Source organism: Mauremys reevesii, linkage group 1 (genome assembly GCF_016161935.1).
Source record: "Mauremys reevesii isolate NIE-2019 linkage group 1, ASM1616193v1, whole genome shotgun sequence".
NCBI classification, from domain to species: Eukaryota; Metazoa; Chordata; order Testudines; family Geoemydidae; genus Mauremys; species Mauremys reevesii.
The window spans coordinates 121837211-121850753 of NC_052623.1; the positions used below are offsets into that span (position 1 = coordinate 121837211).

Sequence of the window (13543 nt, forward strand, 5' to 3'; positions counted from 1 at the left end):
CAGTCTCCCTAGAGCAGGGGTTCTCAGACTGGGGGTTGGGATCCCTCAGGGGGTCACGAGGTTATTACAGGGGGGTCGCGAGCTATAAGCCTCCACCCCAAACCCCACTTTGCCTCCAGCATTTATAATGGTGTTAAATATATAAAAAAGTGTTTTTAATATATGGGGCGGGGGGTCACGCTCAGAGGCTTGCTATGTGAAAGGGATCACCAGTACAAAAGTCTGAGAACTCCTGCCCTAAAGCCTGGAAGTTCTGCTTCCTCAGATCTGGGCCACTTGGTACTATCTCTGCATATCGACTGTGGAATTCATTTGCCTGAACCCTTAAAAACTGAACTCTTAGGACCCTACTGGATGGGTTGGCAGAAGAGGTGGACTGTCCTTTGCACTGAACCCAGTGATACCAAAATTGTTATTCCATCTTAGAAGACTTTGGGAAGAATAAGATATGCAGATGGCAGCATGCCTCATAGCTCCAGATGATTGTAAGGTCCTCCTTAAAGGTGTCCTGCAAAGATGAGTGGTCGGCAGTTTGTGCCATTTGGGTGTGATGCATGTTTGTTTGTTTCTGCTATATTATGTAAAAATTGGTATGTAAGATTTGTTTTATCTGTTTGTGTTTTACAATAGGAATTTGGGTCACGGTGGTTTTCTTGGACTGGAGAGCTGGTAGGACTGACAGATAAAACATTAAGTAAAATCTGATTGAGAGCAGAAGCTATTTTTTTTCAGACTATTTAAAGAGATGCTGTTGAGTGGCATTTCTGGAATTGTCCAATTTAAAAACTGCTTCTAATAAAGCAGCCTTTAAATATTATAAGAATGGCCATATTGGGTCAGACCAATGGTCCATCTAGTTCATTATCCTGTCTTCTTACAGTGACCAGTGCCAGATGATTCAAAGAGAATGAACAGAACAAGGCAATTACTGAGTGATTCATCCCTTATCTAGTCCCAGCTTCTGGCAGTCAGAGGCTTAGGGATACCCAGAGCATGGGGTTCCATTCCTGACCATTAGGGATGTAAATATCCATTAAAAAGATTAACCATTTAAACAATTAAAATTGTCATTTAAACAGTTAACCTATTAAAGGGAAAGGGGCCAGGGTCGGCTGGCCAGCACGGGCCGGGGGCTAACGGTTAGGGTCGGGTAACCAGTAAGACTAAAGCTTACTGGTTAACTGTTTAAACCATTTAGTATTTTACATTCCCTACTGACCATTTTGTCTAATACCCATTGATGGACCTATCCATGAACTTGTCTAATTTTGAACCCAGTTATGCTTTTTGGCCTTCACATCATCCCCTGTCAATGAGTTCCTGTTTGTGTGATGAAGTACAGTAAACCCTCATCGGTAGCAACATGTTGGTGCCCTTTTTTTATGTTGCTCTTAAGCGGCTGTTGCCGTTATGGGGAGTGTCATGTGACCGAAGACCTATGAAGAGTTAAGAGTGTTTTGGAAGGTGTGAGTCAGCCATGTTGTGGAAGGGAATTGAGGAATGTGGAGTGGGGGAACCCCAAGTTCTTCGAGTGATTGCTCCTATGCATTCCAGTTAGGTGTGCGCGCCGCATCTCGGAACTTTTTTACCCTAGCAACACCGGCGGGCCGGCTGGCGCCCCCTGGAGTGGCGCCGCTATGGCGCGAGTTATATACCCCAGCCGGCCCGTCCGCTCCTCAGTTCCTTCTTACTGCCCGTGACGGCCAGTTGGAACGGTGGAGTGCTCTTCATTCTCCACGGCCCTAGCTCTCGCTTCTTGTTTGTATATAGTTAGTTAAACTAATCACTAAACAGTTACTTAGTTAGATAGTTAGTGTAAATAGATAAGGTAAAAGGGGGGGGGTTCCCCTTTTGCCTCACCCGGTGTGGGCTCATGCCCAAAGCACCGGGCTTTAAGCCCTGCGCGGCGTGCCAGAGGCCTATGCCCGTCGGAGACCCGCACGACGCCTGCCTCCGTTGCCTGGGCGAAGGGCATAGAACAGATAAGTGTTCGCTCTGTTCTACATTTAAGCCGCGGACTCGAAAAGAGGGATATCCGTCTGAAGCAGCTCTTGATGGAGGCGTCGCTTCAGCCACCGGCACCGTCCGCGCCGGCACCGCGAGCTGCCTCGGTGCAGAGCGCACCGGCGGCACCGAGCCGCTCCAGCTCCGCGGCACCACCGATTCAGAAAGCGGCTACGAAGTCTCGGCACCGCTCGCTTTCGCCTTCGAAGAAGCAGAGGCTGGCGAACGCACTGGCGCAGGTTCGCGCTGAGGACTCGGCGAAAGCGGTTGCGCAACCTGCGGCCCCCGCGGTGACCGTGCACAAGCTGTGCACCGGACCTTTGACTCCGGCGCCGCAAGGCCCGTCGAGTCCGGCCCCGCCACGCTCCCCGGTACCGTCCGTGGTGGAGCCCCGGCTGCCGTCAACGCCGGAGACATTCTCCTCCGCGAGAGAGCTGATTCAGCTCATAGAGGCACCAGGCCTCCGGCCCCCGGCACCGCCGGTGCGGGCTGTCGTGTCGGCGGGAAAGCCGGCCAGAATGACCCGGCCACCGTCCCTGGACAGGCGACATGGACGACACACCCGGTCCCGGTCTCGTTCCCGGTCCTACGGCAGGTCCCCATCTCGTCGCTCGCGATCTCGGCACCGCTCGCCATCGCGGTACCGATCGCCGTTGAAACGTCGGTCACAGTCCCGGTACCACTCGTCATCGCGGTACCGGTCGTACTCCCGGCGCCACACAAGGTCCAGGTCGCCATCGCGTCGGCACTGTCAGAGGTCGCCGTCCCGGCACGGCTCCCGGCACCGCAGGTCTGAGTCCCGGTCGAGCTCCCGGCACCGATCGAGCTCCCGGCACCGTGACGGACGTCACTCCCGGTCGCCTTCCTGGTACCGAGCGGACCAGCATCGCTCTTCTTTGCCATACGGGGATGGACTGCCTCGCTCTGCAGCGCACTCCGTCAGCGCCTCGGCACCTCCATGGCCATCTCGGCCCACGTTGGTCGCTTCTGGGATGGAAGGCTACGGACTCCTACCACCCACCCCACAAGGCTATCCTCAAGGGGCATAGCCGTGGGGCTTCTGGGTTCCATGGGCCCAGTATGAGGCTCAGGGGGTCCCCTTCCCACCAAGGCCTCCCGCGTCCGAGCGCAGGGTTCCAGAGGCGACGATCACCCGACCGGCCCCTTCGCCACCGGCTGCGGATGCTATACCGTCGGAGCCCCAGGGGCATGCGCAGCCCGCCCCCCCCGACGAGCACGCAGCGGATCCCTCTTCGGAGGCGGTCATCCAGGGCTTGTCCTCCTCGTCCTCGCCTGATGAAGCAGTGGCCGGAGCGTCGACGAAGGAGCCTCCTCCCATCGACTTAAAGGCTCACCAAGACCTCCTTCGCCGCGTGGCGACGGCTATGGCCCTGCCGATAGAGGAAGTACAGGAGGACGAGGACCCCATCACAAAAGTTGTTGGGGCAGACGTGCCGGTGTGAGTTGCGCTGCCTTTTGTGCGGACAGTGCAGAAGAATGCCACCACTATCTGGCAGACACCTGCGTCCGTACCTCCTACAGCCCGTGGGGTTGAACGCAAGTACTCTGTTCCTCCCACGGGCTATGAATATCTGTACTCGCATCCGACCCCGGACTCCCTGGTAGTCCAGTCGGTTAATGATAGGGAGCGGCACGGCCAACCGGCCCCTGCACCCAAATCAAAGGACGCACGGCGTATGGACCTGCTAGGCCGAAAGGTCTATTCCGCTGGAGGCCTGCAAATGAGGATAGCCAATCAGATGGTCTTCCTCGCCAGGTACGTCTTCGATATCTTGACGTCCCTGGCGAAATTTACGGAGCTCCTGCCAGCAGCCTCCCGCCAGGAGTTCGCGGCGATGTTGGAGGAGGGGAGGAGGTCGTCTAGATCCTCCATCACGGCCGCCCTCGACGCTGCGGACTCAGGTGCTAGGACCTTGGCCTCCGGTGTGACGATGCGGCGTATCGCCTGGCTGCAGTCTTCCACCCTGCCGCCGGAGGTCCAATACACACTACAGGACCTGCCCTTCGACACAAAGGGTCTTTTCTCTGAAAAGACGGATTCTCGCATTCAGACTTTGAAGGACGGCCGTGTGCGTCGTACTCTAGGCATGCATACGCCGGCGACGCAGCGCAGGCCCTTCCGTCCGCAGCCCTCCCGACCGGCCTATCAGTCTCGGTATCGGCCTTACAATAGCCGACGGCCGGCCCAAAATCGCCGTCGTCCTTCCGGCAACCGCCGCAACCAGGGCCAGGCCGCTTCCAAGGCCCCTCAGGGGGTCAAGCAGGCCTTTTGATGGGACGCTCAAGGACGGCCCATTACTCTCCCTACCGGATCCTTCCCCGTTATTTTACAACCGCCTTTCCCATTTCTTTTCGGCGTGGTCCCAATTAACAACAGACAACTGGGTGCTTCAAACAGTCCAGTCGGGATACCGCCTGCAATTTGTTTCGCCCCCTCCTTCTCACCCACCCTCCCTGTCCCTCTTCAGGGACCCCTCTCACGAGCAAGTCCTCTTACAAGAGGTCCAGACTCTGTTGAGCGTGGGTGCCATAGAAGCAGTGCCTCAAGACAGGCGGGGCAGGAGATTCTACTCCCGTTATTTTCTCATCCCCAAAGCGAAGGGGGGGCTACGTCCTATCCTGGACCTTCGCGAGCTGAACAAGTACCTGCTCAAGCCCAAGTTTCGCATGGTCACCCTGGGGACCATCATTCCCTCTCTGGATCCGGGAGACTGGTTTGCCGCCCTCGACATGAAGGACGCGTACTTCCATGTCGCAATCTATCCTCCCCATCGTCGTTACCTTCGGTTTGTGGTCAACGACACCCACTACCAGTTCGCCGTGTTGCCGTTCGGACTCTCCACCGCCCCGAGGGTGTTTACCAAATGTATGGCAGTAGTCGCCGCAGCCCTCCGACGTCGTCAGATGCACGTTTACCCGTATCTCGACGACTGGCTGATTCGAGGTCAGTCCCGGCAACTTGTGATGGACCAGATGACAGAAATCCTGTCTCTCTTTCATCGGCTCGGTCTTCTCATCAACACCGAGAAGTCCACATTGATTCCGACACAGCGGGTGGAGTTCATCGGAGCGGTCCTCGACTCCACGGTGGCCAGAGCCTGTCTCCCTCGCGCTCGACACCAGACGATGGTCTCCATCATCCGGGACCTCGTCGCCTTCCCTACCACGACGGTGCGCTCCTGCCTCCGCCTCCTGGGCCACATGGCTTCGTGCACGTATGTCACCGCGTACGCGCGGCTCCACCTTCGTCCGTTCCAGTCGTGGCTCGCGTCGGTGTACCGGCCACATCGAGACCCCATCGACATGGTGGTCACGGTCGCCAGGACGACCCTCGAGTCCCTCAACTGGTGGCTCGACCCGGAGGTCGTGTGTGCCGGAGTCCCGTTCCACCCTCCTCGCCCGTCCGTCACTCTGACCACGGATGCCTCGGCACTCAGTTGGGGGGCCCACCTGGGCGATCTCCACACGCAGGGCCTGTGGTCGCCCCAGGAGCTCGCCCTGCACATCAATGTCCGTGAGCTGCGCGCCATCCGCCTGGCCTGTCGCACCTTCTGCACCCACCTGCAACGCCGTTGTGTGACAGTATTCACGGACAACGCCACCACGATGTTCTACGTGAACAAGCAGGGCGGAGCCCGCTCCTCCCCCCTCTGCAAGGAAGCGATGCTCCTGTGGGACTTCTGCGTGACCCACTCAATTCACCTGGAAGCATCCTTTCTTCCGGGAGTGCAGAACACGCTGGCCGACCATCTCAGCAGGTCGTTCCTCTCCCACGAGTGGTCCCTCCATCCAGATGTCGTCCACACAATCTTCCGGAGGTGGGGGTTTCCCCAAGTAGACCTATTCGCTTCCAGGGAGAACAGGAAGTGCCACCTGTTTTGCTCGTACCAGGGTCGCTCGCCAGGCTCCCTGTCGGACGCCTTCCTTTATCCCTGGACGGATCGCCTCCTCTACGCCTTCCCTCCGTTCCCGCTCGTGCACCGAGTGCTCCTGAAGCTTCGGAGGGACAGAGCCCACGTCATTCTAGTAGCGCCGGCCTGGCCGAGGCAGCACTGGTACACCCTGCTGCTTGAGCTCTCCGTTCGGGAACCCATCCCCCTTCCGTTGTGGCCGGACCTCATCACCCAGGATTTCGGCAGACTCTGCCATCCGAACCTGCAGTCCCACCATCTTACAGCTTGGTACCTGAGTGGCTGACCCACGCGGAGAGGGGCTGTTCTACAGCGGTTCAACAAGTCCTGCTCGAGAGTAGAAAGCCTTCCACTCGCTCCAATTACCTAGCGAAGTGGAAGAGATTTGCAGTCTGGTGTGATCATCGAGGTCTTAATCCATTCCTGGTCCCGGTCCCTACCATCCTGGACTACCTCTGGCACCTTAAGGAGCAAGGTCTTGTGGTCTCCTCCTTGAGAGTTCACCTGGCAGCGGTATCCGCCTTTTGTCCCTCCGTGGAAGGTCAGTCCATCTTCTCGAACCAGATGGTTTCCCGCTTCCTCAAGGGCCTGGACCGCTTGTACCCGCCGGTGCGGCGCCCTGCCCCGACCTGGGATTTGAACCTCGTGTTGGCCAAGCTGACGGGTCCTCCGTTCGAGCCCTTAGCCACGTGCTCCCTGCTCTACCTCTCTTGGAAGACGGCCTTCCTCGTCGCCATTACATCAGCGAGACGAGTTTCTGAGCTTCGCGCTCTGACGGTTAACCCGCCATACACTGTCTTCCATGGGGACAAGGTGCAGCTGCGCCCTCATCCGGCCTTCCTCCCGAAGGTAGTGTCAGCTTTCCATCTCAACCAGGAGATCTTCCTCCCGGTGTTCTTCCCGAAGCCGCATGCCTCGCCTCGGGAACAGCAGCTGCATACCCTCGACGTCCGCAGAGTGCTCGCTTTCTACATCGAGCGGACTAAGCCCTTCCGGCGTTCGCCCCAGCTGTTTGTAGCGGTTGCTGACCGCATGAAGGGAGAGCCGATATCCTCCCAGCGGATTTCCTCCTGGGTCACTGCGTGTATCCGGACCTGCTACGAGCTGGCTCGCGTACCGCCAGGCCGCCTCACTGCACACTCGACGAGGGCGCACGCCTCATCTGTTGCCTTCCTGGCCAATGTTCCGATCCAGGACATCTGTCGAGCGGCCACCTGGTCTTTGGTCTACACCTTCACCTCCCACTACGCGTTGGTGCAGCAGTCTCGAGACGACGCAGCCTTCGGCTCCGCGGTATTATACTCCGCCACGTCTCACTCCGACCCCACCGCCTAGGTAAGGCTTGGGAATCACCTAACTGGAATGCATAGGAGCAATCACTCGAAGAAGAAAAGACGGTTACTCACCTGTAGTAACTGTTGTTCTTCGAGATGTGTGGCTCCTATCCATTCCAGACCCGCCCTCCTTCCCCACTGTCGGAGTAGCCAGCAAGAAGGAACTGAGGAGCGGACGGGCCGGCTGGGGTATATAACTCGCGCCATAGCGGCGCCACTCCAGGGGGCGCCAGCCGGCCCGCCGGTGTTGCTAGGGTAAAAAAGTTCCGAGATGCCGTGCACGCGCGGCGCGCACACCTAACTGGAATGGATAGGAGCAACACATCTCGAAGAACAACAGTTACTACAGGTGAGTAACCATCTTTTTTGGGGAATGGGAAACCCTGAATTTGGCAGGGGAGCCCCCAGTCAGCAAAATGGCTGAGTGAGCCTGGCTGCTGATAGGCTGAGGATGCTCTCAGTGGCAGCTTCATGCTCATCCTGGTGAGGGAGGGATGGGTGGCTGGGGAGGGCACCCTGTGCAATGGGAGGGTGTGTGTGTGGGGGGGGGTGTCTCCTTGCATGGACAGAGGAGTTGGAAGTGGTGAAGGAGACAGGTCAGTGCCCTGAGGAGCGAGGTCCCCTGACCACCCGCTGCAAAACAGCACAGCCACACCCTGCCATTGGCAACCAAGATGGATGAGGCAGGTCAGTGTTGGGAGTGGGGTCCCTAATACTACCCACTGCAAAATAGCAAACACCACCCCGCATGTCGCTGCTTGCAAGCCAGATGCTGAAGAAGGGAGGAGGAAACATTTCATTTGTGCCTCTGCTGCTCCCCCAACCCCAGCTTCTCCCACCCTGAAAAATCTCTGTCTTCCAGACCCTCTCCTCAAACTCCCTGCTATACATGCTCTCCACGCAGGCTTTGTCAGGCAGAGCAAGTGGATGGGGCTATCTGCCTGGCGTTGAAGGTCCAGGTCAGGACGGGAATGGAAATATGCAGTTTGGGGGTACCCTATATGCCCCCCCAATCTCCACCGCTGGAGATGATGTCACAATGTCACAAATGTTGCTCTTATGCGGTGACTATGTTGCTGTTACCAAGTGGACAATACACAGTAGGCAAAGTGTTCCCAGGTGAAATGTTGCTCTTACAAGTTGTTGATGCAAACAAATGTCTACTGTACTTCTTTGTATTTGTTTTAAACCTGCTGCCTATTAATTTCATTGAGTGACCCCCAGTTCTTGTGTTACGTGAAAGGGTAAATAATTCCTTACTCACTTTCTCTACACCTTTCATGATTTTATAGACCTGTATCATATCCCCCCCTCCCTGTTAGTGATCTCTTTTTCTAAGTTGAACAGTCCCAGTCTTTTTAACCTCTACTCATTTGGAAGCTGTTCCGTACCCCATGCCATTTTTGTTGCCCTTCTCTGTACCTTTTCCAATTCTAGTATATATTTTTTGAGATGAGGTGACTAGAACTGCACATGATATTCAAGGTGTGGGCATACTATGGATTTATGTAATGATATTGTGGTTTTTTTGTCATCTTATCTACCCTTTCCTAGCATTCTGTTGGCTTTTTTGACTGCGGTTGCACATTGAGCAGATGTTTTCCAAGAACTATCCATGATGACTCTGAAATCTTTCTTGAGTGGTGACAGCTAACTTAGACCCCATCACTTTGTATGTATAATTGAGATTATTTTTCCAATGTACATTTCTTTGTATTTACCAATATTGAATTTCATCTGCCATTGTTGCCCAGTCACATAGTTTTGTAAGATTCCTTTGTAACTCTTACCCATCTCACTGTTTACCTCTTTTTTCAGATCATGTCTGAGTATGTTGAACAGCACAGGACCCAGTAGAGATCCTTGGGTGACTCTATAATTTACCCCTCTCCACTGTGAAAACTAGCCATTTATTCCTACCCTTTGTTCCTATCTTTTAACCAGGTACTGATCCATGAGAGGACTTTCCCTCTTATCCCATGATTGTCTACTTTGCTTAAAATCCTTTGAGGGACCTTGTCAAAGGCTTTCTGAAAGTCCAAGTACACTATATCCATTCGATCACCCTTGTCCACATTTTTGTTGACCCTACTCCACCCAAATAATTGTAATAGATTGGTGAGGCATGATTTCCCTTTTCAAAAGCTGTGTTGACTCTTCCTCAACATATTGTGTTCATCTGTGTGTCTGATAATTCTGTTCTTTACTATAGTTTTAAACCAATTTGTCTGATACTGAACTTAGGCTTACTGTCCTTTAATTGCCAGGATCACCTTTTAAAAATAGGTATTATGTTAGCTGTCCTCCAGTTATATGGTACAGAGGCTGATTTAAGCAAGAGGTTGGATGCCGCAATTAGTAGTACTGTCAGAGTGTACAAGGTTTCTCATCCTACACAACTCTGATGCACACAGATACTTGTTCAACAACAGACCTGTCTGTGACTCCATCAGCAAACACAGTAATAAACTTAGCTTTCTGTATTCATGTGAGACACTTGCATAAGAGACATTATAATTGCTTGCTGGGACAAATATGACAATTTCCTACAATATCTTTGGGAGATATTACTGTATTAAGTGTATGTATCAGTGTGGGCCAGGGATTTTATGTATTTTCATGGAGGGGGGTTCTCTTTTTGATCCAGCAAATGGACAGAACGTTCTGTCTAAGGGGGTGACTCCCAGTGCTTATGGAAGGCTTGGAAAAATTGACACCTACCAGTTGGAGTTGGGGTGACCTGAGATAAGCTTGTTAGCATGTGCATAGGTTCTTTTAGTGTTTTTAATATGTTTGGTCTGTAATCCTTTCATTTTAAGAATAAATCTGTGGTAACTCATAACTTTTTGAAGAGTAGCAAAGCACAAAGGCTGGTTAAGTTTGGCTTGCTGGGAATAACACCATATAGGCAGGGAACTGTGCAATGACAGTTCAGAAGGGCGAGAGACATTGGTCTCCTCCCAAGAGAGGTGACGGCTGAGGAACGTAGAATGGGTGCCCATGCTGGACCTCAGAGGAGGAGAATGCGGGTGCAGTTGTCATGAACTGTGACACTTGTATATATAATCTTTCACTTCTTAGGTGTTAACATAGTTTGATCCAAGATTAAGGCCATTTTGGCCTGCAAATTGCAATCTGCAGACAATTTCAAAATCTCAGAAATTGAAATTCTGTTTAGCAACACTGTAGAATTTCTGTATCTCCTCATGTTGCATTTTCTGGAGCAATGTAGTAATAGGAGTTTCTTGGGGAAAAAATGACATTTCCTGCTACTGTGTACTTCACATGAGCAGTCATGTACATATAGGGAATTAATTTTAAAGGGTTTTAATACTCATGATTTTTGCAAATTACACACCATTTCACCTTTCTGGCACAAGATAATGGATGCTCAGCTTTTCATGGATTCTGGAAAGTGAGTTTTACTATTAACTTCTCATACTCCTTAGCTTACTGTTTTGTGTCGCATGCTTTATTCTTCATCGAGGGTCTTCAGTTTTATCTTCTGATTCAGGCTTGTTGGCCTTTTTACTCCAAACTCTCTCTCCCTTCCATACCCTCCCCCAAAAGTGGGAGTTTATGGTCCAGAAACTTTTCAAATGTTTTTTAGTCAGTCAATTCTATGCATGTAATTTTTATACAAATGTGGTTAAAACACTGTAGTAGTCAGGGATTGATCGGATTAAAATTGCCTGACTGGCCCTGACATCAGCAACTGCTTGCAATTGCAAATGACTGTAATGGTATTAGAGGTCATTCCCTCCTAAAATCAGCTCAAACTACTCTAACAGTATCAAGTCATCAAGTTTATAGTTTATTGTTATAAAGTAATATTGTCAATCCTAGAACTTCAAATATCGTTGTTGTTGTTGTTTTAAATTCTCTCTCTCTCTTCCCCCCCCCCCCCATTATATGTTGACTCGTAGGCTGATTTTAACTCCACTTGTCCCACCCCTCAATGTGTTATGGTTACTAACTCTCAAAAATTCATTGTAACACAATTTTGTCCCCTGCTGCAGGAGCCCTTGCTAGAAGACCCAACCAAGAATGGGACTACATTGTGCTAGGCCAGGGGTTCTCAGACTTTTGTACTGGTGACCCCTTTCACACAGCAAGCCTCTGACCTCCCCTTATACATTAAAAACACCTTTTCATGTATTTAACACCATTATAAATGCTGGAGGCAAAGTGAGGTTTGGGGTGGAGGCTGACAGCTCGCAACCCCCCATGTAATAACCTCACGGCCCCTTGAGGAGTCCTGACCCCCAGTTTGAGAACCCCTGTGCTAGGCATTGTACAAATGTATAGTAAGAGAGTGTGCTTGCCAGTGATGGGTTTGTGAGGTAGGAGCTGGAACTGAGATCCATGAAACGCATATAGGGCCACAAAACATCCATTAGATGGAAACAATTTTTAATCCTTGCTGAGCTGAATTCAGAGTGGTCAGCTACAGATGAAAGGTTCTGTAGCTCATTAGCAATGTCCTGAGGCATCCAGTCTCCCACAGGTGCTAATGTTACAGCCTCAAGAAGAAGGCATGCATTCTAGAATGATAAATTTACCAAATTTATTGTGACCTTTTTGGAGCTTACTCAGGCACGGTCTTCCAGTGTGGACAAACGGACAATCTCCCACACACTGCTCTCAGTCTTTAACGCCAATATAATAAGGTGTTGCACCTTGTTCTTAAAGGAATAGCTGTAATTAACAAAAAAAACAAATACTAAAAATGCCACAGTAAAACAAATATTAACTAGGGCTGTCAAGCGATTAAAAAAATTAATCGTGACTCATCAGGCGATTAAAGTGATTAATTGCGTGATTAAACAATAGAATACCATTTATTTAAATTTTTTTTTATGTTTTCTACATTTTCAAATATACTGATTTCAATTACAACACAGAATACAAAGTATACAGCGCTCACTTTATATTTATTTTTGCTTACAAAAATATTTGTGCAGTAAAAAACAAAAGAAACAGTATTTTCCAATTCACCTCATACAAGTACTGTAATGTAAGTAGCACTTACAAATATAGAATTATGTACAAAAAATAACTGCATTCAGAAACAAAACAATGTAAAACTTTAGCGCCTACAAGTGCATTCAGTCCTACTTGTTCAGCCAGTCATTCAGAGAAACAATTTTGTTTACATTTGCAGGAGATAATGCTGCCCGCTTCTTGTTTACAATGTCACCTGAAAGTGAGAACAGACTTTGCAAGGCATTGTTGTAGCTGGCGTTGCAAGATATTTATATGCCAGATGCTCTAAAGATTCATATAAAAGCAGCAAAGAGTTCTGTGGCACCTTATAGACTAACACCACAGGACTCTTTGCTGCTTTTACAGATCCAGACCAACATGGCTACCCTTCTGATACAAAGATTCATATGTCACTTCATCTTCAACCACCATTCCAGAGGACATGTGTCCATGGTTATGATGGGTTCTGCTCGATAACGATCCAAAGCAGAGCAGACCGATGCATGTTCACTTTCATCATCTGAGTCAGATGCCACCAGCAGAGGGTTGATTTTCTTTTTTGATGGTTTGGGTTCTGTAGTTTCCATATCGGAGTTTTGCTTTTTTAAGACTTCTGAAAGCATGCTTCAGACCTCGTCCCTCCCAGATTTTGGAAGGCACTTAAGATTCTTAACTACAGCACTCAGCCCAAGGTTTATCTTTAGAAATCTCACATTGGTACTTTCTTTGTGTTTTATCAAATCTGCAGTGAAAGTGTTCTTTAGATGAACAATATGTGCTGGGTTATCATTTGAGACTGCTATAGTATGAAATACATGTCAGAATGCGGGTAAAACAGAACAGGAAAACATGCTATTCTCTCCCAAGGAGTTCAGTCAAAATTTAATTAACGCATTCTTTTTTTAATGAGCAACATCAGCATGGAAGCATGTTCTCTGGAATGGTAGCCGAAGCATGAACGGGGATACGAATGTTTAGCATATCTGGCATGTAAATACTTAGCAGTGCCGGCTACAAAAGTGCCACGTGAACGCCTGTTCTCACTTTCTGGTGACATTGTAAACAAGAAGCGAGCAGCATTATCTCCCGTAAATGTAAACAAACTTGTTTTTGTCTTAGTGATTGGCTGAATAAGAAGTAGGACCAAGTGGACTTGTAGATTTTTGTTGTTGTTACATAACTGCACTCAAACAAAATAATGTAAAACTTTAGAACCTACATTTGTAAGTTGCACCTTCACGATACAGAAATTGCATTATAGATGAGGTGAATTGAAAAATACTATTA

General features: G+C 50.4%; 1 protein-coding gene across 6 annotated transcripts in view; it reads left to right on the forward strand.

Annotated features, from left to right (window-relative positions):
* REV1 (REV1 DNA directed polymerase) overlaps positions 1–13543 on the forward strand; it is a 104017-nt gene that overhangs the window by 6304 nt on the left and 84170 nt on the right. For 2 of the 6 annotated variants that reach the window (XM_039530206.1, XM_039530201.1), the window contains exons 1-2: positions 8883–8942; positions 9089–9214. The exons of 3 other annotated variants lie outside the window; for them this stretch is intronic. The gene's annotated coding sequence lies outside the window, so the exon portion shown is untranslated. Of the gene's footprint in view, positions 1–8882; positions 8943–9088; positions 9215–13543 lie in introns of those variants that run through there. One more of the 6 variants, XM_039530232.1, reaches the window with a different exon arrangement.